The sequence below is a fragment of the Quercus robur genome, chromosome 1 (assembly GCF_932294415.1).
Source record: "Quercus robur chromosome 1, dhQueRobu3.1, whole genome shotgun sequence".
In the NCBI taxonomy this organism is placed as follows: Eukaryota; Viridiplantae; Streptophyta; class Magnoliopsida; order Fagales; family Fagaceae; genus Quercus; species Quercus robur.
The window spans coordinates 38,289,590-38,308,778 of record NC_065534.1 but is presented as its reverse complement, the minus strand read 5'-3'; the positions used below and the strand labels follow the sequence as shown (position 1 = coordinate 38,308,778).

The following is a 19,189-nucleotide window of genomic DNA, read 5'->3' as shown; positions in this document are numbered from 1 at the left end:
CAGGGAATATACCACAAAATTCTGAGAATGAATTCTAAAATAAATAAAACAAAGAAAATCCAACATTTTTTTTTTCAATTGCGTTTTGCAAAGAGGATTAGTTCAAGTTCAAAAACACTACAAATGCTAAAGAAATTTCTCATGCCATCAAAACTCAATGTGAGTGAAAAGTGGTAGCCAACCCAAACATACTCTTAGTTTTAGAATAAACTTGACTCGAATCTCTGTTTGAAAGTATGTTTCAACTCAAATCTTTCCGGTGTTATCACTCAACAATTGAAATCACTCTGAAATGGGGTGTAACACTCTCAACAATATATGTGAGCGGAATAATGTAAGCAAAATCAAACACCTCACATATAAATCACATGAAAAACGCTTAATCAAGAAAGAACAAGTAGTCTCTTGAAAGGATGCCAAAAATATTCATACCACACCTTTTTCTTCTCAGTCATATCAATATCTGAACTATACAATCTTCAAGATCAAATAAGGACTTTATTAGGACGTAATGTAAGGTAAAAGCAAAGGGAATGAAATAAAAATGGGTGAAGGTAAATAATAAGAAGTGTTTTCAAGATTTGTCGGAATGTCAACTCTTTTTGGAATTTCCATTCAACAATTTTTTTTTTTTAACTCTTCTTCTTCAAAGCAGTACTTCTTCCTTACATTTCACTTCTCAAAATTTGATGAGAACCCTTTTTACTTTCTTCTTTTTGACACTTTTTTTTTTTTAATTTTTTTTTTTCTTCTTTGAATTCTCACACAAACCACCACATTGAAACAAACTGATCAAATTCCATCTTGAAACACTATGGATAAGGGATTTAAGAAAGAAAGGCTAATTAAAAGACTCAACGGGGTGACTAGCGATAATGTATCAAAAAAGAAAAATACATATATGGCTCAAAGTAGACAAAAATGGCCTAATCTCATCTCTCAAAGACTAGTATAGTTCATTCAACATCAATGACTTCAAAAGATTCAAGTGTGGCATAAAATCATTCTTTTTTTCTTGGCCAAAAGAAAAAACAATGAGACTACAACAAGAGAAATATGTTACGCACTTCCAAATGAATTTTAAGATTAGAAACAATAAATAACCCTCCAAAAATAATGATTGGCTCAAAACTCACAAGGGTTACAGTCTCCACATTGTTATCATCAAGATTTTCTAATCATTTTTATCCTTCAACAATAAGTTGTGTCTAGGCGGCTACATGCATGTGTAATGAATTGGGCATGAAAGCAATGAAATTCTTTAAGCAAGAGTAGTATAATGAACTCAAAACATAAACCTCAAGCTAGGCAAAAGAATTTTTGTTTTTTTTTTTTTAAATTTTTAACACAACTAAACAAAAAGAAAAGATAGAAATCTATATACATCCCCCCCAAACCTAAACCAAACATTGTCCACAATCTTAAAAATGATACTCTCAAATATATGTCTTGAATGAAAAGAGAGCAAAATATGAATATGCAACATGAGAAAATCAAGTAGAAACAAGGTAAGGAGAAGGAGGAGACGTACCTTGATCAAGCTGATTTTTATAAATTTTAATTTCTGTCAAATATCAGCTAGAACAAAAGAAAATAAAATGAAACAAGAAACTAAACACAAAGATTAATCTAAAATCAGAAAATAAACAAGATTTTTTTTTTTTGGCAAAAAGATTTAACACAACTGGAGATCAATCCTGATAAACAAGACCATCCAAACCTCAACAACACCATGGAGATAAATAATGCATATTATGAATGGACTAGTCCAATGAGATTGTAACTTACCTGGGTCAAAAACATGTTGGGAGGCTTTAGCAATCTCTTCCAAGTGAATTCTATGCATAACGACAAAGGGACTAATATTCTTAATATCAGCAATTTTCCAACCTGTAGCTTCCTTATGCTCTTGAAGTATACTTATCAATTGGTGTTCCCAAAAGTCATCCAACTTTAGTGGTTCTACAATAGATGGGAATGGGGATGAAGAAAGTGGGAAACGGACCACTTTTGGCTACCAGCTATCAATACTTAAGAGAGGAACATAATCCAACAATGCATTGACCTCCTCAATTGATTTTTCAGTATCCAAATTGCAATCAAAACGGGTTAAGCAAGCCTTTGGGGGATCCTCACAACTTGATTGTAGGAAAGTATCATGGACTAGGCTCCCAATCATGTTAACCTCACATATATCCTTATTGTCTAGTACTTGCTTACTTATGTCAAAAATATTAAGCTCAACAGTCATATTCCCAAAAGAAATCTTCATCACACCACTCCGACAATTGATCAAAGCATTGGATGTGGCTAAGAAAGGGCGACCCAAAATGACATGGATTTGTGTACTGGCATTTAGAGTAGGCTCAGTGTCTAACACAACAAAATCAACAGGAAAATAGAACACATCCACCTTAATCAGCACATCCTCAATAATACCTCTAGGGATTTTCACAGACCTATCAGCTAATTGAAGTGTCATGGTTGTGGGTTTCAACTCCCCCAAACCTAGCTGTAAGTATACTGAATATGGCATTAGGTTCACACTTGCCCCCAAATCTAGCAAAGCTCGCTCAATGAGATGATCCCCAATCCTGCATGAAATTGTAGGAGATCCAGGGTCTTTACATTTCACTGGATATTTATTCTAAATGATTGAACTAACTTGCTTTGTCAAAAATGCCTTTTTAGGGACATTTGTCTTTCTATTCATTGTCACAAGATCTTTTAGAAACTTAGTATAAGCAGGAACTTGCTGAATTGCATCAAGAAATGGAATATTAATTTGCACTTGCTTAAAAACCTCTAAAATATCTCCAAATTGTGCACTTTTCTGAGGACTGATTAAACTTTGAAGGAATGGAGCTTTAGGAACAAACCTCCTATCAAGGGGAGAACTAAGATCCTAAATTGGAATTGAGGTTGAGTTGCCCTTCTTTTCTCTATGATCATCCTGTGAACTATGAGTTCCCTTTTCCTTTAACACAATATTTTCATCATCCTCCACTTCTGGCATTTTCACTTGATTATCAACTTGCTTACCAGACCTAAGGGTAGTAATAGACTGAACAGATTCATGTGCATGAGTAGAACTAGAAGAACCATTAATTGCATACTGCCCTTTTGGGTTAGGTATAGGTTGACTAGGAAACTTTCCTTTTTCCCTCTCTCCAACTTGGGTTGCTAACTGGCCAACTTGATTTTCCAACTTCGAAATAGCTTGAGTATTCAAATGTGTGGAACTTTTTATCTCTTGAATGGCTTGGCTAGTTGATTGCATGAAAGTTTTGAGAGACTTCTCCAAAGATGATTGTGGTCTTGGTGGTGCCATAAACTGAGGAGTTGATTGAGGAATGGGAGGAAATGCTTGAGTAGGTGGACAAAATTGACTTTGTTGATGCACTTGTTGTCCATATATATTTGTGGGGGAATGGTTCTACCTCCAAGAGAGATTAGGATGATTTTGCCAATTTGGATTGTATGTCTCCAAAAATGGACTAGCAAGTGGTTTTCCATAATTATTTAGTACATTTGCTTGCTCAGTATAAAAATCAGGGTAACCAGATATGGAGGGACACATTTGTGTTGTATGCATAGGACTTGCACAAATAAAGCATGTTTCACTCTGAACTTTATTGACAGAATTCATCCCTCTACCTAAAGCTAAAGCTTCAACCTTACGAGTGAGATTTTCCAACCTAACTTTTATGTCTAAATCTTCACTGACTTCATACAATCCTCCTTTCTTAATTGTAGGGGCAGATCTCTCTCTACAATTGGAAAAATCCCATTATTGTGAGCTTTCTGATAGATTCTCAAGAAATTTGTATGCCTCATCATCCCTAAGACTCAAAATTCCACCACCATTCATGGACTCAATCATGTTACGATTTGTTTGAGTCAAACCATTATAAAAATATTGTACTAGTCTCCATGTTTCAAAACCATGATGAGGACACTTTAAGATCAAGTCCTTAAATCTCTCCCAACTCTCATAAAATTTCTCTTGTTCATCCTGATAAAAATCTGCAATTTCTCTCCTCAAAGCATTGGTCTTGGCCATTGGGAAAAATTTAGAAAGGAATTTTGTGACCAACAGTTCCCATGAAGTGATAGATCCAGGTGACAAAGAATTAAGCCATGCTTTTGCCTTATCCTTCAAGGAAAAAGGGAATAAACGCAAGCGAACAGTGTCATCAGTGAAATTCTGAAACTTACAAGTAGCACAAATCTCAAGAAAATCCTTCACATGGATATAAGGATCTTCTCTATCCAATCCATGAAAAGTAGGAAGAAGGTGGATTATCTGTGGCTTCAACTCAAAATGTGCAGCAGTGGTTGCAGGCAATACTATGCAAGGTGGAGGGTTGGTGGTTATGGGTGAGAACAACTCCCTAAGAGTTTTTGAATCATCTCCTATTTCTCCCATTATGGATGGATAATCAAAACTAACAAGACAATTTTCTTTATCACGTATCCAAGTTCTCATACACCAAGCACAAAGAAATAAATATTTTTTTTTTGTTTTTTTTTTTTAATTTAAAAAATAAATAAATTTTAACTACAACTAGTAGAAGGAAAAATTCGATTAAGACCTAATTTATTTTCCTAACCAAGTCCCCGGCAACGGCGCCAAAAACTTGTTGTGAAATTTTAAAATACTCGCAAGTGTACGAACCGTACGAAGTATAGTTGGACAAGAACGAGATCAAACCCACAGGAACTTGTATGAACGTAGGAAAATTAATTAAACCTTAACCAAATTAATCCTAATCTAGTTTAAATAAAAATTGGTTGGTTGCAATAAAATAAACTAAGCAAATAATAAAATTAAGCAAATAGTTAAACTAAGCAAAAGATATAAAGCAATAAAAAGATGTAAACAATCAAGAGAAAGGAATTAAGGTTTTGGGATCCGCCTTGTAAATCATATCAGCATATATTTATGATCATAATTTTTCCCAACCACTGCATGATAATCTAGAAATCAATCTTGCTATCATGGAAAATATCATCATTAAAATCCTTATTTTAAAAATCAAAAGCATGTTCTTCTTCGCTTCTTAAGTATAAAATCAAATCATCAATTGTATCCGTAGCCAAACAAATCACAAGATACATCCAATTCTAAAAATCAAATCATAAATTGTATCCATTGACAGACAAATCACAAGCGATATCCAATTTTATAATCAAGAATTAATAAACCAAGCATTCAATTAATTAAGACAAATCCTAAATCATGAGAAAAACATGATTGAACTCATATCTAGAATCCCATCTTAGTCAATTGATATGAAGCAAGAACAATTTAAATCATTAAAGAATAACTATTGTGGGAAAAATCAAATCACATAAATATTACTGAAAATCCTTAACAAGGTTTCATCCTCAACCCTAATTATAAATTTAGCTACACATGGTAATTGAAAGGAAACACAAAACTAAAATACTAAACATTAAGCTAGACAAATAAAATAAAACTAACTGTCATAGAAGAAAACCAAAGAAGTAGCCGCACTCTCTATACATTCAACCCTCAGCCCTAGCACTAGCCTCCGCCTCCCTGAATTTTGCCCTAAAAAGCCTTTAAATAGGTCAAGGAATCCTATTACAAGTTGAATTCCCGTTTGCAGAAAAACCCAGATTTTTAGGCTTCACTTAACCGACAGTTTTGGCCCATTTAACTTCAGAATTTGGACTTTTTCTAAACTACAAAGTTGTATCCCTTTAAGTTAACTTTTCAGCCCAACTTGAATCATCTTGATTGGACATCTGAGCCGAAAGTTATGCCAAAAATACTAACTGATGTGCAGTCTGGAATCCTAATCCGAATTGGACTTGGATTTGGTGCAAATTTCTTTTGATTCCTTGCTCCAATTGGACTTAAATTTAATTGGATTGGTCTTTTCTTGAATTCATGTCTGGCTGAATATAAGTTGGCTTGATTCAATTGGCCTAGCCCCACTTTGCATGTAAAGCCCTTGTTACCTACAACACAAAGATATTATATAATCAGTCACAAAATAACATTAAAGTAAGGCTAAATATGTAGATATGCGAGTACTTTATTGTATATATTTCATGCACATCAATGAGCTTTTAGCATTGTCGTTGGGAGTTCTTGGGTTGAAATTGATGTTTAGAACTTCGCTTCGTTAATTATTGGTTACTGCCTTCCTTCCCTTTGCAGTTAGACTTGCGGCTTACCATTTTTGCATTTTCAAGCTTTGAATAAGAGAGTTAGTTCCCCCTCCATCCTTGATGTCCTTTAATTCTTGGATGGTTTCTACAAGGTTAGAGCAGATTTGTTGCAAACTTTGGATCATCTACAGTAACTTGACAAGCTATGGACCAATTACTTCTTGCTGGAATTCATAATGTTCTTCTTGCTGAAGTGAAGCATCATACTCCTCTTGGAATGGCAAGTTGGCATGAGAAACACTATTTCTTGTTGATTAAGCATCTTCAAAGATATGACTTCTCTTGTTTCAACTACTTGACTCCCCAGCGAAGTCACCAAAATGTCGGGGACGTTTTTGCAACAAGGGCCAAAAATGCAAAATTAGCCCAAATCTCCCATTGGGTTCTTTAAAAAAATTTATTTGTGGAGAGTTGTGGGTTCCTTTTTTGGAAAGTACCCAAGTCCATTGATGACAAGGGATTTTGGGCCTCTAAGGATGGATGGTTGGACTGGGTCTGGTTCTTCGCGGCCTATTGGAGTCGTTATATGAACCAATTTGTGCGCAAGTCACGTAAAGTTCCTCAAGGCAAAAATGTGATTTCCTTCTAATCAATAAAATACCATTATAAGTGTTTTAGTGTTATAAAATGACCATTTACTCTTACGAAATAAGTAAAATAATTATTCATAATATTCACAATAAGAAGGAGATTGAAATAAAATATTTAAGACTTATCTTTTATTGTGTGAACATTTAAAAGAGTCCCTTCACTTGGTTCCCCGAGCGTGATGTCATTGAATCCTGAACATGATGTCATGGCTCCTAGGGGTACTAGGTCTGTAATCCATGGAACCTAGAATCTCTAATTCCTTGAACTATAGGATCTTTCTCCAAGCTTATTATGCAATGGAGTTTTTTCCTTTCCCTTTACCTCTATAGGTCCTATACAAGAACAACATACACATATCTTCAAATAATTGTTAGTCTTTTCAGATTAGGATATACATTCTAATATATATACATATATGTAAATAAATTCATAAGAATGAGTCAGTCACGAGGATCCTGGCCCCAATTCTCATAGACTTAGTGCTTTTGTACAAGACTTGTGGGATTTGGAACGCAAGTCCAAGTAGCTTTGCTTGGGCATTGCCTTCCAAGATAGTCAAGTGAGGAGGATTTTGTGAGAGAGAATGATATCTAATGTGTGCATGTTTTGGCCTATGTTTCTTTAGAGACTAAGTGATATTTTGAATGATCTCAATGATATGGGACAAATTCCTCCCCCTTGGCTCTTTTCTCTCCCTTGCTGGGCTCTTAAACCTCTAAGAATTATCTTTTTGAACCTCTGAACTCTCCCATTTTTCCTCCATTTGAATCCCTATTCCCCCTATCCCTTCTACTATGCCTTAGTGTTCCTTTTATAGTAGACATGGTCTGGTACCCCAAGCAAGGTCGTCCTTGGTCTGCTGGGTAAAACCATGTCCTCTGAAATCTTAAAAAGTGCATTAGGCAGAGGTTTAGCTTAATTAGGCAATTATAACTCAAAAGGGGCATTTAACTTTAGCTACAAATGAAAGATTCCTTCTTGAAAAGCCAAAGGAGTGGGTGGGCTACTCAATGTAATGGATGACAGCTTTGATTGAAAATGACAATTGAGAGGAAATTGTGGGAAGATGTCATGCACATGGAGAAACTAAGTTTTCCATTGGTTTATGCATTCCAAGCAAATATATGAACCAAGGGAAAACTTTGGGATTCTCCTTTCACCAGAAACCACTCCCCTACCGACCAAATCATTTCTCCCTTACTACTAACTCGGGATCCCATGGGCTTGGACCATTGGTTACAAAGATAATACCTGGTTTTATTGAATTTTTTAATAGCTTTTGTTGGAAATCTAAATATACACCTTGGCTTTCCCATGTGTCAGCCAACGTCCTCTTCTCAAGGCTTCAAAAGGACACATCAAGGTCCTAAGGCCTTGATGTTGATTCTTCTTATTGCATGTCCTTTGGCCTGACTGAGATCCCTCTTCTTGCTACTCTGGGTACCAAAACCAATTTTGTGTCAGTAACATTAGTGGCTGGTCCTTTCCTCATTTTCTCACTATATTCTTCTTTTGAGGCTTCCCTCCAAAAAGTCCCCAGCTGACCTTCCTCTTTTGGGGGGTTATAGGGATTGACTTTTAATCTCTTTTTCCAAAACTTCTAGAAAGGCTTTCCAAACCCCCCCCCCCCCCTTTTGGCTGCCTTATCCTCTCTCTCTCTCTCTCTCTCTCTCTCTCTCTCTAAATAGGCAGATTCCCCCCTGTTAGACTGTAAGATCCCTTGCCACCTTCCTTTATGGTTCACCTTACTACTCTTCTCGAGGTACCAGGCTTCCCTTCATAGGTGATGGTTCCTAAGTGCTTGTTCACTCCCAAGTGTAGGAGATTGTAGCAATATAATTCTCGGAGTACCGAGGTCGAACCACAAGGAGCAGGGTAAATTCAAAGACAATATAATTAAATAACAATTTGGGTGAAGAAGAAAAATATTTTTGCTTGGTGATTGTTAACAAGAATAATAATAAAAACTAATTTAAATCAATAATGTAAATACTAGGGCATCGGAGTGTTTCCCTATATCAATATGAAATTCTTTGTGATCTAAGAAAATATCTATTTCATAATTGATTGTTCTTATACAATTAAAAACTTATGATTCGGTTGAACTGAGACAATCCAAGAACGCATGATAACCTCGATTAATAATGCGGTTAGAAAAGTTTTCAGAAAAAACTCATTCATTTTAAAACCTGATTTCTATTTGAAACTATTAGAAATTCTTCTAAACAATAAGAAAAACATGATTGAACTTATTGAAAGCATGGAAGAACTAATACATCAAAAGAAATCTAATTGAACAATCAAATATGTTGTTAATAAAATCCTAGAAAAAATCACATTGAATATTCATACCATATAGAAGAAACATAACCCCAAGCCCTAGCAAAGAGTTTAGGCTACCATTAGAGAAAGAAAAATACAAGGTTTTCCTTGCCAAAATTCGTTCTACCAACCTCCCTTCAAAACCCTAATGTCTAAGTGTCCCAAAGAAAATAAAACTTTTTCTATTTTTAATTTCTGTCCAGGTTTTTGTGAGTTAATTTAGGCCTTTGAAAATTGAGAATTTCAGAAAACTCAAAACTGGAAAGTTGTATATATCTAAGTCACGGTTCCAACCCATCTAACCTTGTGTCAATTGGATTTTTGAGGAGAGAGATACGCCCAAAATACTGATCAATGCTCAAATCAGATTTTTCCTTTTCAAATTCTGCCTCTTTGATTTTTTTCCTTATTTGAAGCTTCCAATCATGGTAGACGATTCAAGCACTCCAGCTGCACCTCTTTAGACATTTAAGCATAGTCCTTTGGCCTCCATTCTCTCACAAATTCCTGTAAATTCATCTTTTTCACATGATTTCCTGAAAGTAAAAAATTACACACAATGAATAGCATCTTATTCAAGAAATTATGTAAAAATAAATAATAGGAACTAATGCAAATCATGGCTTAATTATACAAATTAAGCATAGTAATAAGGAGATAACACCCACATAAATATATAACAAGTATACATTTTAAGGTATTATCACTAAGCCATCAGCTATTTCCAATGTCTTTTCTTCTAAGTTGCAGGCGGCTGATGGGACATGTCTTTCTTTGTTCCTTATGCCCATGAGCATGCTTCCCTGAGCTGCCCAACTCCCAGCTGATTGTTTCCTGCACTTCCCAAGGATCCCCTCCCTGGTTTTGGCAGCTCTTCGGTATCTTGGTCTAGTCTCTTTTTGGGCTCCTTGGGGGTTCTTCTCATAGAGGCTAGGCCTAGCTTCCTCTACTTTTTCTTCCATCTCTAAGGCCCAAGGCTTACTTATTCATGAGCTTGGGATTCCTTTTACCCATTTTAAATGGGCCTTAGCTCACGGATTCGGTCTTTCCTATCCTTAAGGGCTCATTAGTTTTGGATTTCAATACTTGTAATATTTTGGACCTCAATAAGAGTTAAGCCCAAAATTCCAAATGTATAATCAATAAAAGGCTAATGGTGCTTTAATAAGAGAGAAATCAAAATGCCATAACTGAAATACAAGAAAATGCAGAAAAAGTACACAGGTCTGAAACTTCAACCATAATCAGCAAGAAGAGGAAATTGAGAGAGGTTGTGAGGAAGAGAGGGAAGGTTCCCCTGTACCCATATTTCCACCCCCAAGGATCAGAATTGTGAGAATTTTAGTTGGCTGAATGGGCTTTTACTCTAAAGTTTCAGCTCTATGGTTAAAACATGGGCTTTGTTTTATTAGCTGAAGAGAGACTCTTTTATTGAGCTTTGGGTGTTTCTCTCAGAAGAAAACCTCATTCCCTTTGTTTTAAGCTGAAGGGTGAGTTTTATAACAACCTTTAGGTGTCCTTAATGACTAGTTTTTAGGCTAAAGGATAAGGCTATGGACCTCCAAGGTGCTAAGTTGATGTTTGGTTCAGACTTACTTTAGTTGGGTAAAAGAGTTACTTTGCTTTATGCATAATTTGGGAAAAATTTGACTAAACCCTCATTGGCTTCCCTTTTTAAGTTGTTTTAGACCATTAGGGGGCTCACCTGAATGAGAGCTAGCAGCTGAAGTTGGCCAATAAGAGCCAACCATTTTTAAAGGAAAAAAGGGTTTAGGCAGAAATTTTGGCCACAGTCAGTCAGAGTATAAAAGTTGTTTTAGGGTGGAAATTTTAGGTACAAGACCTCCTCCATGAGCCTGAGGTACTACTAGTATCCCTTACCCACTTGGTAGTAAGCATAGGCTAGGCTCATGCAAAAGGTTCGAAAGAAACCGACCCATACCCTCCAAACTACACTTCTTCAATTTCCCCAATAAGTCGCATAGGCTTGGGCTATGCTTAAAAGAATAAAATAAAACATAATACATGAATTGGGCTTGTAAAAAAATGTCTCACAAAAATAGGTATCTATAGTGTGTAACCCCGTGCATATGTACGGGTACAATTAAAAACAATCACAATTATACAGTTCAAATTATACATTTTTTTAAAGAAAATGTTCTAATTATATATGGTATTAGCTTACACTTTTTTTAAACCATACATTTAAAAAATATGTAATGATTTCTCATTACATATTTTAGAATTTATATATATAATTTAGAATTTAATTGGTTTTAGACTCTTTGGTTTTTGCACCAAATAATTTACTTGCCACAAAAATTAAAAACTTAGATTGACATGTGACGAAAAATTGGACTCTAATTGAAATCCAATTTAGAATCTAATTGGATTTGGACTCTTCAATTTTTACACACAATAATTCATAACACAAAAATAAAAATTAAATGGGACACGTAGCGTAAAATTGAGAACCCAATTAAAATTTAATTGAATTTTCTAAGTTTTGGCTATTAATATATATATATATATATATATATATATATATAATTTTTGGAACTTTATAATTTGGCCATTAGAAAGAATAGCTTTTATAAAAGAAAATATTGTGAAGAGTTCACAACCTGTTTATTAAACGGGTCAGTCATGTCGATCTATTTATCAGATCTTAGGAAAACGAGAAAAAAAATACAAATTTTAGTATTAACTCAATTGATTTGAACTATGAAAAACCAAACAAATAGACCTTTTTAATATAAAATTCAGAACTAATGAGTAACTGCATCATAAATAATCATTCAAAATTAATCATATCTTAATATTACAAATAATCAATCACAATATGTCAAACAAAATAAACCACAACAACTAATAAATTTATATACCTAGGTTTTAAAGGATATATTAGTAAATGCTATTTAGTTAAACGAGTCAAATAGGTTCTTTGGGTTGGACATGAACACAACTCGTTTATTAAACAAGTTTGTCGTGTCAACCCAAATATGACACAAACCTGTTAAGCCTAAACCCATAACCTATTAATTTCGTGTCATATTCGTAGGTCATGTCAGATTTTGCCACCTCTATTTATTCCACAATCAAAGTTTAATCCCTAACATATTTTACTTTGAAGTTTTTTATTCACCATGACATTAATATATTGCCACATATTTATCGTATAAGGAAAATCTATTAAATATGTTTGGAAGCCATAAAATGTATTAAGTGATTTCTAAGGCCTCGTGATATTCATGAGATCCTGAATTCAAATTATCTTATAAATATCTTGAGGTCACCTCTAAAGCATTCTTCCCTGTAATAACTTAGGGTGTGTGGGCAGGGGGACTGCATTTACTCGAATGAATAGTCAGATATTCAAAAAGATTTGGATACTTTCGTTTGTCAAAAGTGAATATATTTAGGTTAATTGCATAGTCAAAGGCTCACACCTAAAATTAGCTAATATTATGAATAGAAGGGGACATATCTAAGTAAATTGGGAAAAGAGTTTGAGTGCACTTGCAAGTGTGAGCAATATATATATATATATATATATATATATATATATATTTTAAGGAATAATCCTTGAGGAAAAAAAAAAAAAAAAAAACCTCACCAAGGCATTTGGCAATTAATGAAAAATATATATACTAAAGAGCTAATGAACTAGCATAGAATACTTATTTATCAAAAAATTAGAATAGAGCAGTTTCGTCATGATCAATGAGGTTGATAAGATTCAGGTCAGAAAAATGACCTAGAAATATTTATTGTTGATAGAATTGGATAATCACATGACAACACTGAAATGTTTTTTTTAGAAGGATTTCAATTTAGTAGCGGGTTCAACATACATAAAATAATATAAAAATAACTAACACATGCAAGCTAAAAAAACAAAAAAAAGTGGTCGATCGTTTGATTCGTTTCGACTGATATGGATAAGGCAAAAAAAAAGAATTTGAATATTTAATTAACAAAACTTATTGTTGCCAACAAGGTCCCGTAGCTCAGTTGGTTAGAGCGTTGGTCTTATGAGCCGAAGGTCGCGGGTTCGAGCCCCGCCGGGACCAATTTTCAGCTTCTTGGGTCCTTTTTTTGTTGTTACACTTTAAGAATAGGGCCTTATGACTCTGGACCATAACAGGCCCAAATCCAACAAAGCAGCAGACTCATATGCATTTCGTCCGATTCAGAAAGCAGGGAATCTATTATACCGAATTTTTTATTTTTTATTTTTTTTGCATTTAGCATTATTTTTGAAACATTTTAATTAGTTGTCAAGTTTGCAAAACTATTAAGCAAATTAGCATCTTGAGATTCTAAAACTCAAGTTCAATGTAGAATTCAAGTCTCTAACACTCGAGTTGCAAGTAATGGTAAGGTGATGTGGAAAAAATATCCACGTGAAACTCGAGTTCCTGTGCAATTCACGTTCTTCTTCAATCTCAGGATCCTCTGTATCTTCTTCTTTGGCATTTTCCATCACCTGTCTTCTCCATCTCAAGATTTTCTTCTTCTTTCTTTAGCATTCTACATCGCCTGCGTTTTCCATTTCCAGATCTTCTTCTTCTTCAGATCCGGTTTTCTTCTCCAAGTTTTCTTCTTCTTCTTTTTTTTGATTCGGATCTTCTTTTCTTCTTCTTCTTCTTCTCCTTTTCTCCTTGTCCTTCTTCAAATCTGCTTTTATGGAACTCGAGTCTCTCCAACTTGAGTTCCATGTGGCTAAATCTTCCATGCCAGCAATAAAACTTGAGTTTGAGAGCCTCAATTTTTGTCACCAAACTCGAGATTCTGGTTTACAACATAGCTTCAAAATCATGTTAAATTGCAAATTTCCCCCTATTATACCCATAAAAACTAACAAGGAAAAGAACCCATAACTCATACTTTTTTTTTTTGAGTGTCAATCAAGTTATTCAATTAGGAGTTTGGGAATTGAACAATGCTCAACTTTTGACCAAAAAGACAATAGACCATATAGTGCTAATTTCTTTTTGTCAGAGTTCAAGACTTCTTGTGCTAATTTTTGCAACATTGTTCGAAATGCCATGATCAAGCCTTAGCCCTCATGTTTCTTGGATCATTATCTGATTATCTCTTGTAATATTTTTTTTTTTTTTTTTTTTTGTTGATAAAATACTATTTTAGACCCTAAACTTTACAATTTTTTTTTTTTTTTTTTTTGTCTCTAAACTTTAAAATGTTCTTTTTTCATCTCTAAACTTTGTAAAGAGTTTTTTCAATAGTTTCAAGACAAAAAAGGGATTTAAAAATGAACTTTTTTTCATAGTTTAAGGATGAAAAAAAACTTTTGGTAAAGTTTAAGGACATGAATAAAACATTTTCAATAGTTTAAGGACGATAAAAGAACTTTTCAATAGTTTAAGGACAATAAAAGAACTTCTTAAAGTTTAGAGATGAAAAACAAACTTTTGATAAAGTTTAGAGACCAAAATAGTATTTTACCCTTTTTTTAATTAAATAATTCAATAGTTACTATGGGGACCTAACTCACAACATTATTTGAGTCGTTGGGCCTAGACCCTCAATTAATTTGTATATTGTTTAAGGGTATAGCGCACGATGAGAGGTCTAAAGAGAAGTTTGGTTGGTGGTTGGTGAATAGAACCCGTTGTGAGATGGTTGATAGCTAAAATTATGGCTGCTTGAGAAGGATATTAGGCAGCCAAGGTATCCTTTAAGTGTTCCAATCTAGAACACCTTTCCCCAATAACGATTGATGATTTCTCCCTCTTTCTCTCGTGTTTCTCTCCCCTAAAAGATGCTCCAACCCTTGGACCTAACCCCTTCTCCCCTTTTTATACCCTTTCGTTAGTGGACCTAAAATGATGAGAGAATATCCCATTGGCATGTGAGTCCCTCCAACCGCGATGACTGAGTGGTCTTTTAAGTCTAGGCTACTGTTCTAGCATGTCTAATCCTATGTCAGAGGTAGGGCCCATTGTTCTGTTGCTAGCATGATTTCCTCATTACTTGAACTTGATGCCAAATCTTATGCTCAATTGGCAGACTCCTCTGAGGCACTACTTCTCTTCCTCGGGGGATATAGGATGTCTACTCGGGTGCTACAAAGAACAATGACCTGAGTAGATTAGCTCGGGACTTTCATTCATGGGATGGGCCCATGGCTAATGGTGCTCAGCCCAGGTTTGGAATGGGACGAACTTTGTTCTCCTATAGTTACAATAATGGGGGAAGAGGCTCTTGACATATTTCTTGTAAGGTTTTTTATTTTATGTTAGAAAATAATAGGATCATTACAACCATTTTGGGGGGGGGGGGGGGGGATTGAGCCATGTTCCTCTTCCCATAAAAGAGATCAGATTATGTTATTGAGTTACAAGATTTTTGGTCATATGTCTTGTAAGTTGAAAGACTATATTGGTACCCATAAGAAGAAGGGAAAAAAAAAAAAAAAAAAAAAAAAAAAACTATATTAGGGTGTGTGTGTTTATATTGTAATACCTTATAATTTGTTTTGGAAAAGAAATCACTATATTGGTATATTATTCACATTGTCAATTCTACTCCATTAAAGAAAATATTTTTAAAAATAATTTCAAAAAATCATTTGTAAAAACAAACTAAAAGGTATTACAAAATATGAATGACATACCAACAGTGTCTTTCAACTCACAAGGAATTATAAAAGTGATTTTTCTTTTCACTGGAAGAGACTTTACATAACTAGAACCTAAATATATAGGGATCAAAAATGATTTTTTTTTTCATAACAAATTATAATTAAGGAGGTGTTTTGGGACTAGTTCCTCAAGTGCCCTTTGGCAACAAGAGATATTGTAAGGTATTACAAAATATGGATAATCACCAATATAGTCTTTTGACGACAAGATACTTTACCAGTTTAGTTAACTGGAACTCACCACATTCGTCATGTTGTTTTTTACAGTCACAAAAGACATTAGAGGAACTGGTCCTGGACACCCCCACAAACACCACCCCCCCCCCCCCCCCCCAAAACTAGGCTGCTTTTATTAGTACCTTTGATCCTTCTTCACTCAATCATTCTATTGCTCTTCCTTCAATTCCTTTGCTCACTACAGTTGATTTTAAGACCCTAATCCACTAGGCTTTATCTTGTTCTTTCACAACCTTTTTAGTCACCTTGGGTAACTCTTCCTAGTTTATTCTTTGCATGTTGCAATCGCATGATATCCAATACGGCTCACAAACTATCCTTAACTTCCAACCCTATTATATATACTGTTAATGGTTCATACATGCCTATTAGTCACCTTGGTTTTGTTCCTTTACTCGCACTATCCATTCGTGATACATACCTTGTTTCGAAGTTCTCTCAATCTCCGCTCTACTAGATAACTATGTGAAATTGGTCTTGAGATACACTTTTCTAATCGTGGTTGTGATGTGTAGGGTCCATGGATGGGCCTGTTTCTTAAGACAGGTTGTTAGGGAAGACACCTGTTTGAGCTCTCCTTTTTTGCAGGTTCCCTCTTATCCAACATCCTCCACCATTACTGCCACTCTCCCTTCAAACTTATGGCATTCCGTTTTAGGTAAGGTCATGTGTCTCTATCTTGCCTTTAGTTATTGTCTTCTCAGAGTTATCTAAGTTTAATTAAATTTCAAAACTTTGGTTATATCACTTGTCATCTTGGAAAAGAAACTCTTTTACCATTTGATGAAAGTGAATCTATTTCCTCCAAACCATTTGATCTTGTACACTTTAATATTAATGGTCCAACCCCAATTCCCATTTCCCATTTAGAGGGAATCTTGTTACTCAATTTTGTTAATGATTATTTTTTGATACGCTTAGGTCTATCTTTTAAAGTATCGGTCTTAACTTTTGCATATTTATCCCACTTTTCATAAAATGATTCGAACACATTTTCCCCCTAATATTAATCTTTCATTCAAAAAGTGTTTAGGAATATAATGACAAATCATTTCTCTTCTTTTTGGACAAAATTGGCATTGTCCCTTACTAGTCCTGTCCTTGCTCCTCACAACAAAATGATTGTGTCGCGCGAATGCAAACACCACCACATCCTTGATACCATCCGCACCCTCCTTATCTCCTCCTCTATACCTGATCGATTATATTGTGAGGCGCATTCACTACTGTCCATATTATCAACTGTCTCCCTTAACCCATCACTCATAACAAATCCCTTTTTGAACTTCTTCATGATCCGGTTTGAAATTGCTCCTACTTCCTCATGTGCCTATTTTGTTACTCTTCACATGAAAACCTAAGCCTCAATCTAGCCTTTGTCGTTTTCATAGTTATAGTGTCACTCAAAGATTATTGTTGTTAGAACCCATCAGACCTTCTCTAGTGTCTCACACTTTTTTCAATCCCCCTCATCCTTGCCTCCATATTCACTAATCCTTCCATTTCCCTTTACCCATAAGTTTGTTTCTAAACTTGCTATAGATTATATAGCTTAACAGTTGTCCCTCCATCTGGCTCATCTAACCTAAATCTAGCTCCATTACAACTGTTTGAGCCTCCACTAGACCTTGATCTTCAAGGTTCACTTAGGTAAGACCTCCTCCCTCCTACCTTTTTTAGTATTGTGCCCTTGCTAATGCTATATATGAGCTTTTGTGGCTTCAATTGCTTCTCATTGATATGGGTGCTCTTCAAACCACCGGCACTCCTCTCTTCTATGATAATCATAGTTCTATCCACATTGCACACAACGTCTTCCATTAGCAAAGTAAACATAAGATTGACTACCACTTCATTTGCAAGGACGACGCCAAGTGTTACTCAGGGTGGTCACATGACCACCTTGACCTGAAATATTTTTTAAAATATCTTTAATTAAAAAAAATTGAATTTTAAATTAATGTGAGTCATTGACCACCCTTAAAAAATAAAATAAAATAAAATAAAATAAAAAACCTTGACCACCCTAAATAAAAATTTGAGCCCATTAAAAATAAAATTCAATCTCTTCAAAATTTTAGTTCGTTGAATGCTGAACAAAAAAGATTGCAAAAAAAGCTATGTCCACAACACTTTCATAATAAATACGAAGTAGCAAGTTGTTACTAGTGAACAAAAAAATAATTTTAATAATAGGTTCAAATTAAAACTAGTAAAAATTTACTAAAAGCTCAAGAGTGTAATACACTATAACTTGTTTAGACCCCAATTTTAAATTTACGGCTAAATTGTTTTTACTCTACTTAACTAAATACGAAACAAGAGCAAATGAAACACAATAAACCGGAACCACTCTCTAGTGCATAAAGATAAACAATAAACAATAAATATAAAGCACAAAGAGTAAGAAAAGAGAGATGCAAACACAAGATAACACCAACACATGTTATCGAAGAGGAAACCGAAGTACTCAATAAAAAACCTCTCCGCGGCCTACCAAGCCGAAATGATCCACTAGTGAATAAAGTTGGAGTACAAGGATATTAAAAATACCCTCCAAGCTTAATCTACTCAATGTACTTGAACGCTTCGAGTTCCAGCTCCTAATGAACTTTACCAAGTCTTGTCTTCACTAGTTATCTGGATCATGCAATTAGCTCCAAATTGCATCCGCCAATCAATGACTCCTTCTAATGCTTTCCACACACACCAAAACTTCTCTCAATACTCAAATTGGATGAGGTAAATGTTTGGGCTAAAAACCTCTCAAGAATTTGTAATTAGAAAGGTAGGAGTAAAGGAAAACTAAAAAAAATTGTGTAGATGATTATGGGTTTACAATGTCTCACCCTCAAGTGTATTGTTAGGGTTTTCTCTCTAAAAGTCTCCTTACAATTTTGTGAGTAATGTAGGCTTATATAGTGTGGCTAATGAAATGAGGAAAGCACTCTTTATAATCATCCAAGTAGAGAGTTTAGCGAGTCACTTGCAGGTTTGGCAAGTCACAAAGTGACTCACAAAATACAACCTAGCAAGAGAATGTTCAGTTTCCAGCATGTGCTTCTCACGTGACCTTTCACGGGTTGTCCACCCGCGAGTCAGTCGTGAGCAAGTCGCGAACTTCATTGTCTTCATAATTCTTCATCAAACTCTCACACTCAACCTTTA

At 34.8% G+C, this 19,189-nt stretch overlaps 2 non-coding genes across 2 annotated transcripts; both read left to right on the top strand.

Moving 5' to 3' along the window:
* Positions 1 to 3,941: 3,941 nt before the first annotated feature.
* LOC126693253 (small nucleolar RNA R71) lies at positions 3,942 to 4,050 on the top strand. The gene has a single exon (XR_007645247.1). It is a non-coding gene; the product is annotated as a small nucleolar RNA R71 (small nucleolar RNA).
* Positions 4,051 to 13,116: 9,066 nt separating this feature from the next.
* Positions 13,117 to 13,190, top strand: TRNAI-UAU (transfer RNA isoleucine (anticodon UAU)). The gene has a single exon. It is a non-coding gene; the product is annotated as a tRNA-Ile (tRNA).
* Positions 13,191 to 19,189: the final 5,999 nt, after the last annotated feature.